Genomic DNA, 15,707 nt, shown 5'->3' on the forward strand with positions numbered 1-15,707 from the left:
AGTGTGTATCAGCACAGAAATGCGCACCAAGGGCCCTTTGCTCTTGTGCCAGCTTCCTTTATTTAGTTTTAAGTCATTGTGGACATTTTAGCCTGCCCCTATCAAAAGCTTCCCATTTCAGCTGCTGTTTGTGTGAAGAAGACTCATTTGGCCTTCCCTGATGCCATTTACAGTGGTACCTCGGGTTAAGTACTTAATTCGGTCCGGAGGTCCGTTCTTAACCTGAAACTGTTCTTAACCTGAAGCACCACTTTAGCTAATGAGGCCTCCTGCTGCTGGCGCGCCGCCAGAGCACGATTTCTGTTCTCATCCTGAAGCAAAGTTCTTAACCTGAAGCACTATTTCTGGGTTAGCAGAGTCTGTAACCTAAAGTGTATGTAACCTGAAGCGTATGTAACCCGAGGTACCACTGTATTTGAAACATGCTCCCAAATAACTGTTAGGATAATGGCATTTTATTATATAAAACCTAGGAGAGATTTCCATTTAACGATAGGGCATGCAGCAGAACCCTGTAGAAATAAATCCCATTGACTTCAGTGGGACTTGCTGTAGGTAGTAGGGTGGCCATGCCCTAGTGAGCATGTTCTTCAGTGAAGGAATCTTCTGTTTGTAGGCCTGTCAGTCCAAGGTCTAGTTTAAAGCTAAAGAACCGTAAGAAGGGAGAAAAAGAGGGGCACTGAATTTGCCCATTGACACAGCACCACAGACTGAGGAGGCACACAGGACCATTTCCCCTACGATGGTGAGATGCACTGGGTTTATTTTTAATGAGCAAGTGTGGCGTAATGGTTAGAGTGTGGACCTGTGGGAGCCATGTCAGAGGCTCGCGGTGGATAATGAGGGAAACACAACCACATGCATTGCAATACAGTGGTACCTCGGGTTAAGAACTTAAATCGTTCTGGAGGTCCGTTCTTAACTTGAAACTGTTCTTAACCTGAGGTACCACTTTAGCTAATGGGGCCTCCCGCTGCCGCCATGCGATTTCTGTTGTCACCCTGAAGCAAAGTTCTTAACCCAAGGTACTTTTTCTGGGTTAGTGGAGTCTGTAACCTGAAGCGTCTGTAACCCGAGGTACCACTGTAACAAACAGCCAGAAAGATGACAGTCTCACATTAAATAGCTCCTAGGTGATTCTGACTCTACTGAAGTTTGACTATTTTCATGAGTGTGGCAGTATTTAAAAATGTAATTACCATACTTTTCCGTGTATTAGACACCCCCACGTAGAAGATGCCCCCTATTTTGGGGAACTCAAATTTAAGAAAATGGGGGAAGATGGCTCAGAGTTGTTGAGCTTTGGGGGGGGGTTAGCTTTGGGGGGGATTGCCGAAAACCGCTCATCTGCACGTGTCAAAAAAACCATCTCACGTCTGTCCCCTCGCCAGCAGAAGCTGTCAATTGCCAGCCCAATTACCACAGCATCAGCCGATCTACACCAGCCATTGACGCAGACCTAGTCTTAAACCTAGTCTTATACATGGAAAAGTACGGTATCTTACTTGAGTCAGAAATTGTGCCCTGTGAATTATGTGCCCAGTTTCGGGCATGGAAGTCCAGATTTGAAAACGGAGGCAAAAGTAGCCAGCTTTTTTTTTTTTTAAAGCATACAGTATATTAATCTTCCATGGCTACAGATAAAATTTGGACATGGTCTAAAGAGATCTGAGCAGAGTTGGGCAGGACATCAAAGATAGAAGAAGTGGGGATTTGTTGACCGTTCTGCATGATAATCTAACCACAGTAACCATTCCCCTTTGTTCCCTCTACTACCCCCTTTGTTCCTGCTACTCAAATATCTGATGTAAATTCCAGTTTTGTTTAAAGCCTGTATTCTATTAGCATATTAAATTGATCAAACCACATATAATCAAATATTTAATATGCATAATTGATTCTGAACACTTATTGTTTAGCATTAATTAAATAAAATAGATGTGCAAATTGGATTTAAAGAACAGTTTTCTCTATGCCTATCCTGTGCCTTTTATGGCCCGTTATATGTTAATTTTCCTGACCCTGTTCATAGGATTCAGGCACATTACCCGTATGCCTAAAAAAACTATTGGATGCCTAACTTTCAGCTCATTCCAGATGCGCATGAAGTAGACTGTGCTGCCTGGCACAAGCATGGTAGTTAGCAAGGTGTTTGTGCCGTTAAAGGCTCATAAAGGCTGCAGTTGTACCATATATATAATGTGTGTGTGTGTGTGTGTGTGTGTAGTTCCTGTAATATATATAACTACTGAAATATATCCAAGCTTGATACCAGAGCAAAATCTCAAACTTGAGGTGATAGACTCTGTTTTTCTTAAGGGCTAAAAGTTCTGCAGTGGAGCTCATTCCAACAATGTGGTTGACGTGTAGGAAGCTAGGTAAATTTTGGGATGAATGTTTAATGAAATCCACAAAATTGCTGGACAAAAGGTGGCTAAATTCCCAGAACTGGCTTTGTTAAATCTTTTCGGTGGGGAAAATGCAGGTGTAAGCTTTAAACCACTGACTATTTTTCACAGCAAAGACCGTTGTAACTAGGCACCGGAAATATATATGGAAGGAGCCTCTTTGACGAATTGGTATAATAAGGTCTGGAAATTGGCACTTGTTGAGAAACTCACCAATAAGTGTGGAATGGTACAAGGTATAAACGAAATGAATCCGTTACGGCAGAGTAGCATAGCTTCATTATGCATACAGTGAAGAACGGCTCTAAAGGACTTCATACTTCATATAAGCATTTCTGATTGCTTTGGCAGCCAGCAGCAAAAATTCTGATGTGCTTGCACTGACTGCTTCTCCAAGAAGACAATGTTTCCTTGCGCACCCTACTACAGTCCTTGCGCATTTTCAGGTTGCATCCCGCGGCGACCTGGAAGTACTGGAAAGGGTTACTTCCGGGTTTCGCCGCTCGCGCATGCGCATGCGCAGACGCACAAAATGACATCACGCGCATGCACAGAAGCGGCGAATTGCAACCCGCGCGTGAGCAAACGTGCAGATGCAGGTTGCGTTCCTTTCAGGTTGGGAACGGGGCTCCGGAATGGATCCTGTTTGCAACCAGAGGTACCACTGTACTGTAAGACTTTTTCTTAAAATATAAACTGCCTTGTGCCCCCATCCTATATTTCCTGCCGTCCTGAATGGGAAATAGCAGGAGTACCAACAAGTCTTTTAACAGTAGCTGGGCCAGACCTCGAGCAAATAAATGGCACAAACTGATACTATTTTATGTGCCAAGAAAAGGGGAGAGGTGAAAGAGACTGAAGGCAGTCCACTGAAAGGGAAAGCATGGGGTGGGGGTGGGGAAGTGCTGACCAATGGTCAGGTTTCCTTGCCCTGAGAGTTAACTAGCCCAGAGCTACAATGGAATTAACAGTACAGGCAAATGAGTTCATCTTTGACTAATGGTATTATAGTCGAGAACAAAGGAATGACTAATTATTCATCGCTTAATTGCCCACTCCCATCTACCTTTTTCTTGAGCGTTAACAAACTGGTCTGGAGCCAACTGTAGCATCAGCTAGTAATAGTTTTAAGCACCATTAGGCCACCGTCATGGCAATTTAAATTGTCACTTTCTATTAAAAGGTCTAAACTCCAACGGGTTTCCGCGGAAAATGTGCTGTTCTGCCAGCGCTATTAAACAAAGACACCCTCTTCTTGCAATGTCAGTGGAACACATTTTAAATAAGGGTTCAGCTGCACCACACTAATTTAAACTACAGTATTGCTTTCTGCCAAAGAATAGAACCCAGATTTGGGCAAACACCTCCCCTTAAGCTCTGTGACAGTTTCCGTGATTACTCTTAACACATTTAAACCCGATTGTGTGTGTGTGTGTGTGTGTGTTTGAATGTGATACAGCATCTCTAGGACTTTCGCCATAAAAGAGAATTGCATTTTAAAAGAAACATTTCTTTAAATAATCTTGTGATTATGGTCTGTATTTAATGATCTTTTATTAATTGTAGAGTGTATGTGTATGTATACAAACGCATGCACGCACACACATACAATATGTTTGACAAATTAAGGGGAGGACAAGCACAAAAGGCTACAAAAGGGAGAGACACTGAGAGTTTGGGTGTGGCAGGACTAACTGAAACAGGTGACTAAACCAAAGGTTTTGTTTGCACTACAAATTGAAAAGCAGGACAACTTTTTGGGCTTTTCCACAGGGACCAGGGAGAATCAGTCCTGTGAAGATGGTGAGGGGCTGAGCAACAGAGCATCCTTGGAATCCTGTGAATTTAAAACCATTAACCTGAGCTGGAGGTTCAAGATGCAAGCACGATCAGATGACTGAGAGCTGAATTAATGGCTTCGATATGAAGGTGGCTTACCTTGCCAAGCGGAGTCAGCTTACGTTGCCAGAGAAGGCACCATAGCTCAGTGGTAGAGCACCTACATTTTGCATGCAGAAGCCCCCAGGTTCGATCCATGACATCTCCAGGTAGAAGGACCAAAAAGGAAGTGATAGGAAGGCTTTTTGCCCAAGACTCTGGGGAGAGCCACTGCGGGTAGCCAAACAATACTGGAGTAGAAGGGCAAATCACTTCATCTCAATTAAGGCTGCTTCCTGTGTCCATTGCTGCTGTTTGGTCGTGTCCAGAGTAATGGCCCGTGGATGGCACACCTGGGAGTATTGCACCTATTTCCAAGTACATACTGTAGTGACAAAGAGAGAGACCCCCAAATTTAGGTTAATTAAGCTGTGTACCCTCTTCTGTTTACTCTTCATCCAGTGCACTCCCTCAACTGGTTAATGAAGCGGAGTACATATGACATTAGTCCCAATCCATATCTATCGATCCTGCATTTTTGATGTGTTTTCCCCCAAAACCAGCTTTGATTCAAATTGAGAAAAAGACAACCTATGCCAGCAATGTTTACATAGCATTAATTGTTCGCCGCTTCCCCATTCACAAAGACATTCTGCATAGCATCCTGAACGCCTTCCTCTGAATTCTCTGTCATAGTCAGAGGAAGCCATTACAGATATTTTTATGCATTTAAAGTGTGAACATTTTAACATCTTAAATGACATTGCAATAGTAATGTTGCACGTGACAATAAAAAATAACATGTTTTATGAGCCTGGTTTATCTACCTCACTCCTCCTGGACAAAAGAGTGTGCAAAACATAGATATTTCTCTGAGCGACAAGGAATCAGAGAGAATAACGCAATTACAATCTTTGGTATTGGTGGCCTAATTTAGACACTGAAGAATATTTGAGCAGTAGTAATGGCTGGTATTTTATTTCAATGGCCTTTGAAGCTTGTTCCAGTATATCAGAGAGTCCCTTATGTCATGTGCAATACGTTTTCACTGAAGTGTATTAGACTTGTTAGAAGTAAATGAGTCATAACATTTCAGCTCCCTCTGTTATGTTCTCGGCTGTTGCAGTTATTGCTCTGAAGGACACTGAGACAGTCATCTTGAGATAAATATCTCTGTGATGGCTATAGATACAATTTTTATGTCTCCACAATTACATTTCTAACTTCAAAGCACTCCACATTTTACCACTTTACAGCCATGAAAAAAACCCACGTCAGAAATCGATTCACATCTGACCCTCACGAGAATAATATGCAAGGGAGGGGGATCGAAAGTCATTTTCTTGACAGAATTAGGAACACTTTCTGCTTCCAATTTTTTTTTTACAAGGGAGAAAAGAAGATACCTGCACTTATCAGATAGCATGTGAATTCAGTGGTAATCGGGGAACAAGTAAGCAGGAGAAGGACAACATTATGACTGAGAGGGTACAGATAAAGCAAAGAGGTTATTATAGGTGCCACTGGAAAGAAAAGGCAATGGAAGACAGACAGAACAGGGCTTTCATCCCAGACACATTATGAGAGAGGGAACAAGGGACATATACACAAGCAGAAACCAAGGGTCATTGGGAATCTGCAAGGTGTTTAAATCAATGGGATATTTGCATTCACAACAGTGTTTTATGGCCATGATAACAGCATGGAGCAAGTCACCCTAAGGGGCAAAATGATCAGGCAACAAAGCCATTTATTTATCTGCTCGTTCAGTTGCTAAACTGCCCTTTAGCACAGATATCCCGTTGACATTTTTGGGATTTCAAATGTTCTGACACTCTGGCAGAGTAAAAGGCACTCATTTCTGCCACAGAGTCAACCTCCACTGGCATCTCTGTTGTTTTCTGGCGTGCCTGAGGAGTCTACTGTAGCAAGGCACTCCAGAAGTAAGGCCAAGACAGAATGGCAATGGCAAGCGGCCTCCTTTTTGCATGGCCAGATGTCTAAATGAAGCCAACTAGATGGTCCAAAGCAATCACACAGTACCAAAGATGGGGGGTGGGCTTTCATTTTTGTGGTTTGCGGCGAAACGTCTCTAGAATCTGTCCTGGAGAATAAAGTTGGAAGATTCAGGACAGACAAAAGGAACTACTTCTTCATGCAAGAGGTAAAAGTAAAGGACCCCTGGATGTTTAAGTCCAGTTGAATTTGACTATGGGGTGCAGATTTCATCTCCATTTTCATGACAAGGGAGCCAGCATTTGTCCGCAGACAGCTTTTCTGGGTCATGTGGCCAGCATGGCTAAACCGCTTCTGGTGCAACTGTTGTTGATAAGCAGTGTCCAGTGCACAGCGGAATGATGAGAAGTATGAGCCAACATGCTCTATACTACTTTATTTACAGTTCAAAGCTGGTAAGTTACAGAAAAACATCTTCCCTCTGCCAGAGCAGAGAAAGCGTCATCTCTCCTCTAAGGCACGGAGAGAATCACTAACTGAAACTGCAAAGAGCAGTGAAAAACAGGAAACCAGTGTACGTCACATCCAGTCTCCTTTCCCGTGGGAAAACCTCCAACAGTACAGACTCTGTGGAATGTAAACACCTGTCTCGTGACAAGCACTTCGCTGCACAGAGAAGAAAGCAGAAACCAACATCCTCCCCCTTTCTGTGAACATCTCTGGGCAGCGTGTTCGTACAATATCAGTACAAACCCAACTTCTGCACATAGGTACAGTGTTGATCCCTTGATACAATCTTGGACAATACATCAGCAGGAATTTCATTACCTGGCATATAGGACACCGTTACGAGTCCCTTCTGAATACGTTCCCTAGCATGTTGCACCTTCAATTGCAAGTGCTTCGTGCTTTGCTTACAACCTTCAGAATTCAGCAAAGCCAAACATGCTTTGTTGTCCTGGTAAACCTGGATTGGACATTTGACAGGAATTTTCATGTCTTTGCACAATTGTAACAACCATTCACAATCTTTAAGTGAATAAGACAGTGCATTCAGTTCAGCTTCACAAGTACTTAAGCTAACTGTTGTTTGCTTCTTGCATGACCAATCAAATAGACCCTGATTGTACTTATAGCAAACTCCAGACGTACTTTTCCTGTCTGTAGTGTCACTTCCAAAACTTGCATCTGCAAATATCTCAAGACCACCAGACTTCTGATTGTTAAATCTCAGTCTGTAATGCATAGTGCCTTTCAAATACCGCGCTATGCGTTTCAGAGCTTTCCAATCCTTAACAGTAGGATTGTTGACTTGTCTGCTTAGCAAATTACAGCTAACAGCAATGTCTGGTCTTGAACATCTGGCAATGAAGTTTAGCTTGCCTAGCACACTTCTGTACAGTGTAGTGTCAGAAAATGCTTCTTCAGTGTCATCTACCTGATAACCTGTTGTCATCGGTGTGTCCACAGGGTTAGCATCCATCAGGTTTAGCTTGCTTAACACATCAGCAATTTTCCGTGACTGGTGTACTAGAATGTTACCATCTTGATCTCTCTCTATTTCCAGAGATAGGTAGTTGTTTACCTCACCAAGATCTTTCATGTCAAAGTGCTCTTTCAGTTGAGCTAGGGTGTTATTGTACATTGTGACATCTTTCCAAAAGAATAAAAGATCATCAACATAAAACAAACAATACAGTTTCTTTTGCCCCTCCTCTTTGACAAATACACATGGATCAGCTTTCCCTTGCTGAAAACCTAGAGAAAACAATACTTCAGTGAGTTTTGTGTGCCAACACCGTGCACTTTGTTTGAGACCATAAATCGACTTTTTCAGAGCACAAACAAATCCCTGTTTTACCTGTACGCCATCAGGTGGAAGCATATAAAGTGATTCAGCTAGAGATCCGTACAGAAAAGCTGTATTCACATCATGGTGACTAATGTGTAGATTTTCCTCTGCAGCTAGCTTGAGCATAAGCCTAATGCTCTCATACCTCACTGTGGGTGAGTAGGTCTCGTGATAGTCTTCACCTGGTACCTGTGCAAATCCTCTGGCTACCAATCTGGCTTTGTGTCTGACTATCTTGCCATTTTGATCAGTCTTCGCTTTGAAGACCCATTTGCTTCCAAGCAATTTCATTCCTGGAACTACTGGAACTAGGTCCCATGTTTTGTTCCTTTCCAAGGAATCAAGCTCAGCCTTCATGGCATTTAACCATGGCTCAGCTTCCTTTGAATCCAAATCCTGGATTTCTTGGAAACTTGAAGGTTCAAAAACCTTCTTGGAGCTTTTAACAGCTGTTACTGCTATCTTAGCAAACTCATCAGCAAATCTCTTTGGAGGTCTGCCTTTTGTGGCTCTCTGTGACCTGCGAATTAGCCTTAAGTCTTCAACACTCTCCTCTTCCTTCTTGGGAGAAAGGCGACCTATTGTGAACAATGGTTCCTCCAATTCTTGATCAGAGCTTTCAGAGGGTCGCATAGAGGCTTTCGCACTCTTGAAATCCTCTGAATCATCTGATTCAGTTTCAGACTCAGAATCAGAACCTTCATCAGTGGGTGTGGGTTGTTGCGGTTGCTTTTGACTATCCTCAGTCTCATCACTGTCATCAGGATAACATTGGAAAATTCCCACATTCCCCCCCACTTGGCATTGTACTCAACACTTCTTGTGAGCTTAATTTCCTTAGAGTCAGTCATCATTATTCTGTAAGACCCTTTCTGATAACCTAGAAAGATACCATGCGAACCACGCTTGTCTAACTTGGAATTTTGTGGTGAGTGAACCCACATGTCCGAACCAAAAATTTTCATGTGTTTGATGTATGGCTTCTTGCCAAACATCTTCTCATAGGGGGTACAACCAATCGCTGAAGATAACCTGCGATTGTAACTGTAAACAAAACACGAGAGAGATTCGGCCCAATAACTCTCTGGAAGATTTGCATCATGCAGCAAGGTTTTTAACCCTTGAAGCAATGTCTGATTTGCTCGTTCCGCAAGTCCATTCTGCCATGGCGAGCGAGGACTAGACAAATCGTGTTGAATTCCTTTCTCAGCCAGAAAAGCTTCAAACTGCTGAGAAGTGAACTCTCCCCCCCGGTCAGTAAAAAGAATTTTTATTTTCTTACCATGCACATTACCCAACCAAGCACAGAATTCCTTGAACCTAGGAAAAGCCTCTGATTTCTGCTTGAGATTATACACAAAAATATACCTGGAAAATGCATCAACAAGAACCATGAAGTACCTATTTCCACCCAAAGAGGGCGCTAGTGGTCCAACCAAATCAGCATGAATAATTTGGTATGGTTCTGTAGCTTGCCTACTAGACACCTTACCTTTCGCAGCCATTTTCACCTTGTTTGCTGCGCATGCCTTGCACTTCATGTGGTACCTGCAGGGTTTAATAGTCATACCTTCAACCAAGGCAGGCATTTTAGATACTGCCTCAAAATGCAAATGTCCAAATTTCCTGTGAAAAGCATGAATACAATCTGCATGCAAACTTTTGTTAGAACCTGCAATGCAACAAGTGTCATCCTGCACAACATCATCATAATACAAAAGAAACAAACGATCAACAAATTCAGCATACAATTGATAATCATTTTTCTTTGTGATGATGCACTTTTTGTTCGTAAAGGAAACGTCTATTTTCCGCTCCATCAGCTGTCCAACGCTAAGCAGATTATGTTTCGCGTCCGGCACATAAAGCACGTCCTGTATCGACAAGTCCAAACTGTGAAGAACAACAGTTCCATAGCCTTTACTGGGAATGGTGTGGTCATCTGCCTGGTGAATCGCACCTTCCTGCGGTGTAAAAGACACGAACAGTCGCTTATCGTTGCACATGTGATGCGTTGCAGCTGAATCAACAATGAAGAAAGATCTAGACGTCTTCTGGACCTCTGCAACCTCCGCAACCTCTGCAACCTTTGGAGCGTAGCGTGAGACCATCGCCTTGTGCTGCGTTGTCCTGGACATCGGACCTTTGCCTTTGCTCTGGCCTTTTCCACGCGATGAGCTTCCGCTGCGCTGCTCTGTCTTGGCCCTGGGATATTTGCATTCCCTCTTCATATGGTCTAGACGTCCACACGAGTAGCATTTCACTGCCTTCAAAGCTTTGGCGCCATCTGGTGGTTCCACTGCACTATGGGATGATGACTGTGAAGTCTCCCCATTTCCCATGCAGCCAGCACCCCGCCGATCTGCTCCATTCTGAATCATGGCAGTATCACAAGCTACTGTGAGTTGAGCATTTGGCTGATCAGTGGTATCAAATTCCCCACTTGCCTCATCCAGCCTTCTGCAGCTAGCCATCATGACTCTGGCATTTGCCTCCTGCATCATCTATGCTGCTTTAAATCAAGCTGCTGTATACATGCTGCTTCTGTGTACAGCTGCTTCAATCCAAAGGCAATCTCAAAACAGCCTCTGCCTTGCCTGTGCTGCTTTCTGTATGCTACGTTGCTTATCTGCAGCTGTTTCAAACTGCATTCCAAAAGCAAGCTCAAAAGTGAAAATCCCCAAGTGCTTTCTCTATGCTGTGCTAAATTCTTGCTGCGTCATAGAGCTGCAGCTGCACTTTACTTTCGTTTTCCCCCAGCATAGCGTCCCTTTGAGCCATTTGCCTGTGCCGCGGCAAAACCGGCTATTAAAAGTTCAAAGTCCAGCCATAAAGCCATTAATTAGAAGCTGGCAGGCTGCCCGGAGCAGTAGCACATACCTTCATCAATCATTTTGACGCGCAGAGCAGATACCTTGCGTTCCGTCTCTCTGCCGCTGTTCCGATGCTTTGCCGGCACTTCGTCTCTAGCTCCTTTGTTCCTTTGCCAGGAGCCCGACTTCTGAAGCCCAATCTCAAAACACTGCATTTTTCTGGGCCCATAACCAAATGTTGTTGATAAGCAGTGTCCAGTGCACAGCGGAATGATGAGAAGTATGAGCCAACATGCTCTATACTACTTTATTTACAGTTCAAAGCTGGTAAGTTACAGAAAAACATCTTCCCTCTGCCAGAGCAGAGAAAGCGTCATCTCTCCTCTAAGGCACGGAGAGAATCACTAACTGAAACTGCAAAGAGCAGTGAAAAACAGGAAACCAGTGTACGTCACATCCAGTCTCCTTTCCCGTGGGAAAACCTCCAACAGTACAGACTCTGTGGAATGTAAACACCTGTCTCGTGACAAGCACTTCGCTGCACAGAGAAGAAAGCAGAAACCAACAGCAACAGGACACCATGACAAGTGCCAGAGAGCACAGAAACGTCTTTTACCTTCCCGCTGCAGCAGTAGCTATTTATATACTCATGCTGGCATGCTTTCAGACTGCTAGGTTGGCAGGAGCTAGGACAAAACAATGAGGGCTTACTGCCAACTTTATGATCAGAAAGCCCAAGAGGATTGGTGGTTTAGACCACAGCACAACCTGCTTCATGCAGCCCATAGTTAAACTATGGAACTTGTTCCCACACCAGCAGTGATGACCACTAACCTGGATGGCTCACTCAGGGAGGATAAACTATCAACAGCTACTAGCCATTATGGCTATGTTTTGCCTCCACGATTGGAGCCAGTAAATGCTTATGAATACCAGTTGCTGGGAACCACAGGGCAGGGTAGAATGCTCTTGTGTTCAGGTTCTGTTTGCAGGTTTCTTACAGGCATCTGGTTGGCTATTATGAGAACAGCATGCTAGACTAGATGGGTCATTGGCCTGATCCAGCAAGCTCTTCTTACCGGTATGTTCATTTTTGTTGACATATGGTCCAGTTGGACACTTCCTAAAATATACTATTTGTTATACGAAGAATTGTGATTCTAATATTCTGCATTTGCCTTCTTTGTTTATTCTCCTATTGATGAAATATATCTGTTTCTTTATGAGTTGTTTGGAATGCTTATCAGTTCAGAAGATGGCTATAAACATTTTATAAGATGTCCTAAATTGATAGCTTTTAAAATCATTCCCATGCGACAACGTCTTGTTTGAAAAGTTTTGGGGACCTTTGATTACCAATTGCAGATGTAGGGAACCTGTGGGTGCTGCTGAACTGCATCTCCCATGAGCCCTGGCGAGCCTGGCCAATGTCCAGGAATGATGGGAGCTGTGGTTCAACATCTGGAAGTCCAAAGGCTCTGCGCACCTAACCTATTGGTTTCATACTTCTTTCCCTTCCATTATTGCTGAAGAACAATTGCTTGCAACTCTGTGCATGACGGTTTTTCAGTCTTCCCATTCCAATTGCATGGTGTGATCTTCCAAAACAGCACATGACAATTTCCAGCAGATAATAAAATTTGAAAATTCCCTTCACATGTATAGAAATGCTATGCATGTGCTCACATGCCTTTGTGTATCTTGCAGCAGGCACTGGTCTCATGCTAAAAGTCTGTTTTGCCTCCAGTTTGAGGAGCCAAGTTCCATGCTTAATGCATTTCTACACAATATTTTTGACAATGAGCATTTCAAGAAGATGAAATATTTTGAATGGCAACAAACAGAATAGCTGCATGTAGAAGAAAACAGCTGCTTTGAGACACAATGGAATCGCAAAGGCTGATATGAAGGTCAATGCTTTTTCCAATTCAAATGATTTTCCATTACTTACTTTGTGGATTTCCACCCAGTTTACTTAATGCATCACTTTGGAGGGACCTTGTACATTAACGCTGCTGGCAGCATAATGGCAGTGTTCTAAGATTTACATTAGGATAAGGTAGAACTTATGCATTTGAAACCACTGCTATTAAGAGTCCTATTACAGGGTTGTGTGCATAACCAGACACATAAGAAATGCACAACTACAGATGTTGTATTTTGTGCAGTAAAAAAAAAAAAATTGAAGTTGCTTATCGGGTATTATTTTTTTATTTCTTGGTCCTGGAACTCCTATATTAATTCTCATTATTTCATGCTAAAATACAGACGTCTCCTGTAGAATCCAGATTCCTAGGGTTTGATATGTTGATTAAAAACATTCCATTTGACATTAATGCATACCCTTTAAAATGAGTTAAGGGACTGAATATCTGATAGGCATTTGTGGCAATTTCCAGATAGAAGGGGAAAATACATTATCCAGTAGGTAAAAATTAGGAACCAAAGGGTGGTATTCACCTAAGTTTTACTCAGAATAAACCCACTGAAATAATGAACATGACTAAGTCGGCCCATAAATTTCACTAAGTCTGCTGTGAGTAATACTTGGTTGACTACCATCCAAATAATGTCAAAACAGAGTTCCAATCAGCTGAGGAATCAGTCTCTTTGCTATGGTGTAAACAATACTTCCCTCATTTTGACTAATTCAGTTTGAATAAAAGCATTTGGAAAATTCAGTCCTGCAGCTGCCTACCTGATGATGCCACCATAATTATCCATCACTACTTCTTGCAGTGATGGAACTCTGATTCGCCTCTTCAAAGGCCCTTTAAGCAGCCAAAATATTCTCTCCATGGCATATATTTCCCAGCCTGGAGTGTGTGCCTTCTCCAAGGCTGTCTCTGCTCTGATTAGAGCTGACCCAAAATTTGTCACAAGTCATTCCCTAAAGAACATTTTGGATATTTACTTTTTCTTACTTCTCCCAGCCCCAAGAAGGGCACCAATATTCTGAGTGGCATTTTCTCCTCCACAATGCCCCAGAATAATGCTAGGCCCATGGCATTGTGGGGAATACAAAATGGTGGCCAGGCTGCCAATACCACTTGTAGCAGCATTAAAAGAACAATAACAAAATAAAATCTTAGGGAGAGCAAAAGAAACTGTGCCATTGTCACTGCTAATGGTGAATGCCACCCCTGAGGAACTATCCCCTGAAGAAACAGGGTGAAATGGGACCCACAATTTCTCTGCCTGCAAATGTCAAGAGGCCATTTCCATACAGGTCTACCTCAATAACTTCCTTTCTCTATGTTAACCTACTGGAGATCATCTTCTGAGGTCCTTCTTTGTGTGCCTCTTCCACAAGAGGTCTGGAGGGTGGCATCACAAGAATGGGCCTTCTCTGCAGTGGCTTCTCATTTGTGGAATGCTCTGCCCAGGGAGGTTTGGCTGGCTCCTTCATTATATACCTTTAGGATCCAGGCAGTGTGTTGGGGAGGGGGGAGATTACTGGGTTTTTTCTTGTTTTTATTTTTATTATGTATTTTGTGTTATTATATTGTGTTTTTACGTTTTGAACCACCCTGAGACCTGCAGATAGAGGGTGGTATACAAATTTAATAATAATGAAGAGGAGGATGATAATAATAATAATACTAACCTTCAAGTCTCTCTCCTTCTGCATTCCATGTCTGTTCCCCACTCTCACTCTTAGCTGATTTGTCTTTAGGGTGGTCAAGAAAGAGGACAAAGGAGGACAAATTTTAGAATGATTACTATAGATATGTAGAAATAGCTACCATAATTTAAATCAGGGGCAGGGAACTTTGTTTTTTTAGCATGAGGACCATATCCCCTTCCAGGGGCCCCATACCAGCAGTGCGAAAAGCCATTGGCAAAACTTTGCGCAGCAATAGATGTGCATCTTTGTACAAAAGGCTTCATTCCAGCCAGGCAAAAATCTCCATCACCTCCTCACCCAGGCAAATGAGATACACTAGAACAATTCAAACTTACATCCCTCCAGAAGCCCTCAAGGAAGGCACAGAGCAAAACCAAACCCAATCTGACATCTTCCAATTAACTTATGTGAGGATTTCCTTAAATCTAACAATAACTCTGATCTAATCAGGGTGCAAAACAGACAACATAAAAAGATACATGTTACAGACTCAGCTTCTCCAATTCCACAAGGACCTAGAGGCACCCGGAAATCTTCGATGCAGAAAGAAAAATTTTGAACTTATCTAAAGTCTGAGATGTTATCAAGGTTTACTATCTAGAGAATGTACTTTGCTACATCAGATATGAGGACCATATAAATACCTAATGCTGCTAAGCACCTAAACCCAATCAGGAAAGGCTGCGTAGTTGAAAAGGTCAATCGCCACACACCAGAATAGCTTATCTGCTAACAGGTGTGGGTGGGTGGGTGGGTGGGTGGGTGGGTGTCTGTATATATAGTAACTAAAGAACATATCTCAAGTCAGAAGAAGTCTCTTTGATTCTAGAGGGAATTTTTTTTAACGCATGTTTAATTATTTCATAAATCTAAATGAATTCTAATGTGGAAATCTTATACTCACCTGGTTGGAAGTCCCATTGAACACAATGGAGCATGCTTCAGAATATTTAACAGGGCAATTCTATGCTGTCTCCTCAAAGTAAGTCGCATTGAGTCCAAAGGGACATACTCCGAGCCAGGTTTGTGTGTATACCATTGCAGCCTTATTTAGGCTTATTTGCCTCCTGTATTTATTTATTTTGTTCTTTATCTCATAAAAAATGAACTCCACTTGATTGTAGAAAACCTCAAAGTGTTTAACGAAAGATAAAACAGTGAGAACAAGAAAA

At 42.6% G+C, this 15,707-nt stretch overlaps 1 long non-coding RNA gene across 1 annotated transcript; it reads right to left on the reverse strand.

Moving 5' to 3' along the window:
- Positions 1 to 4,084: 4,084 nt before the first annotated feature.
- LOC309368918 lies at positions 4,085 to 15,641 on the reverse strand. Its single transcript, XR_014167970.1, has 3 exons — positions 15,440 to 15,641; positions 14,515 to 14,577; positions 4,085 to 4,671 (listed from the first exon to the last, which is right to left on the reverse strand). It is a non-coding gene; the product is annotated as an uncharacterized lncRNA (long non-coding RNA).
- Positions 15,642 to 15,707: the final 66 nt, after the last annotated feature.

Source organism: Podarcis melisellensis (assembly GCF_964234715.1).
Source record: "Podarcis melisellensis genome assembly, chromosome: 4".
NCBI classification, from domain to species: Eukaryota; Metazoa; Chordata; class Lepidosauria; order Squamata; family Lacertidae; genus Podarcis; species Podarcis melisellensis.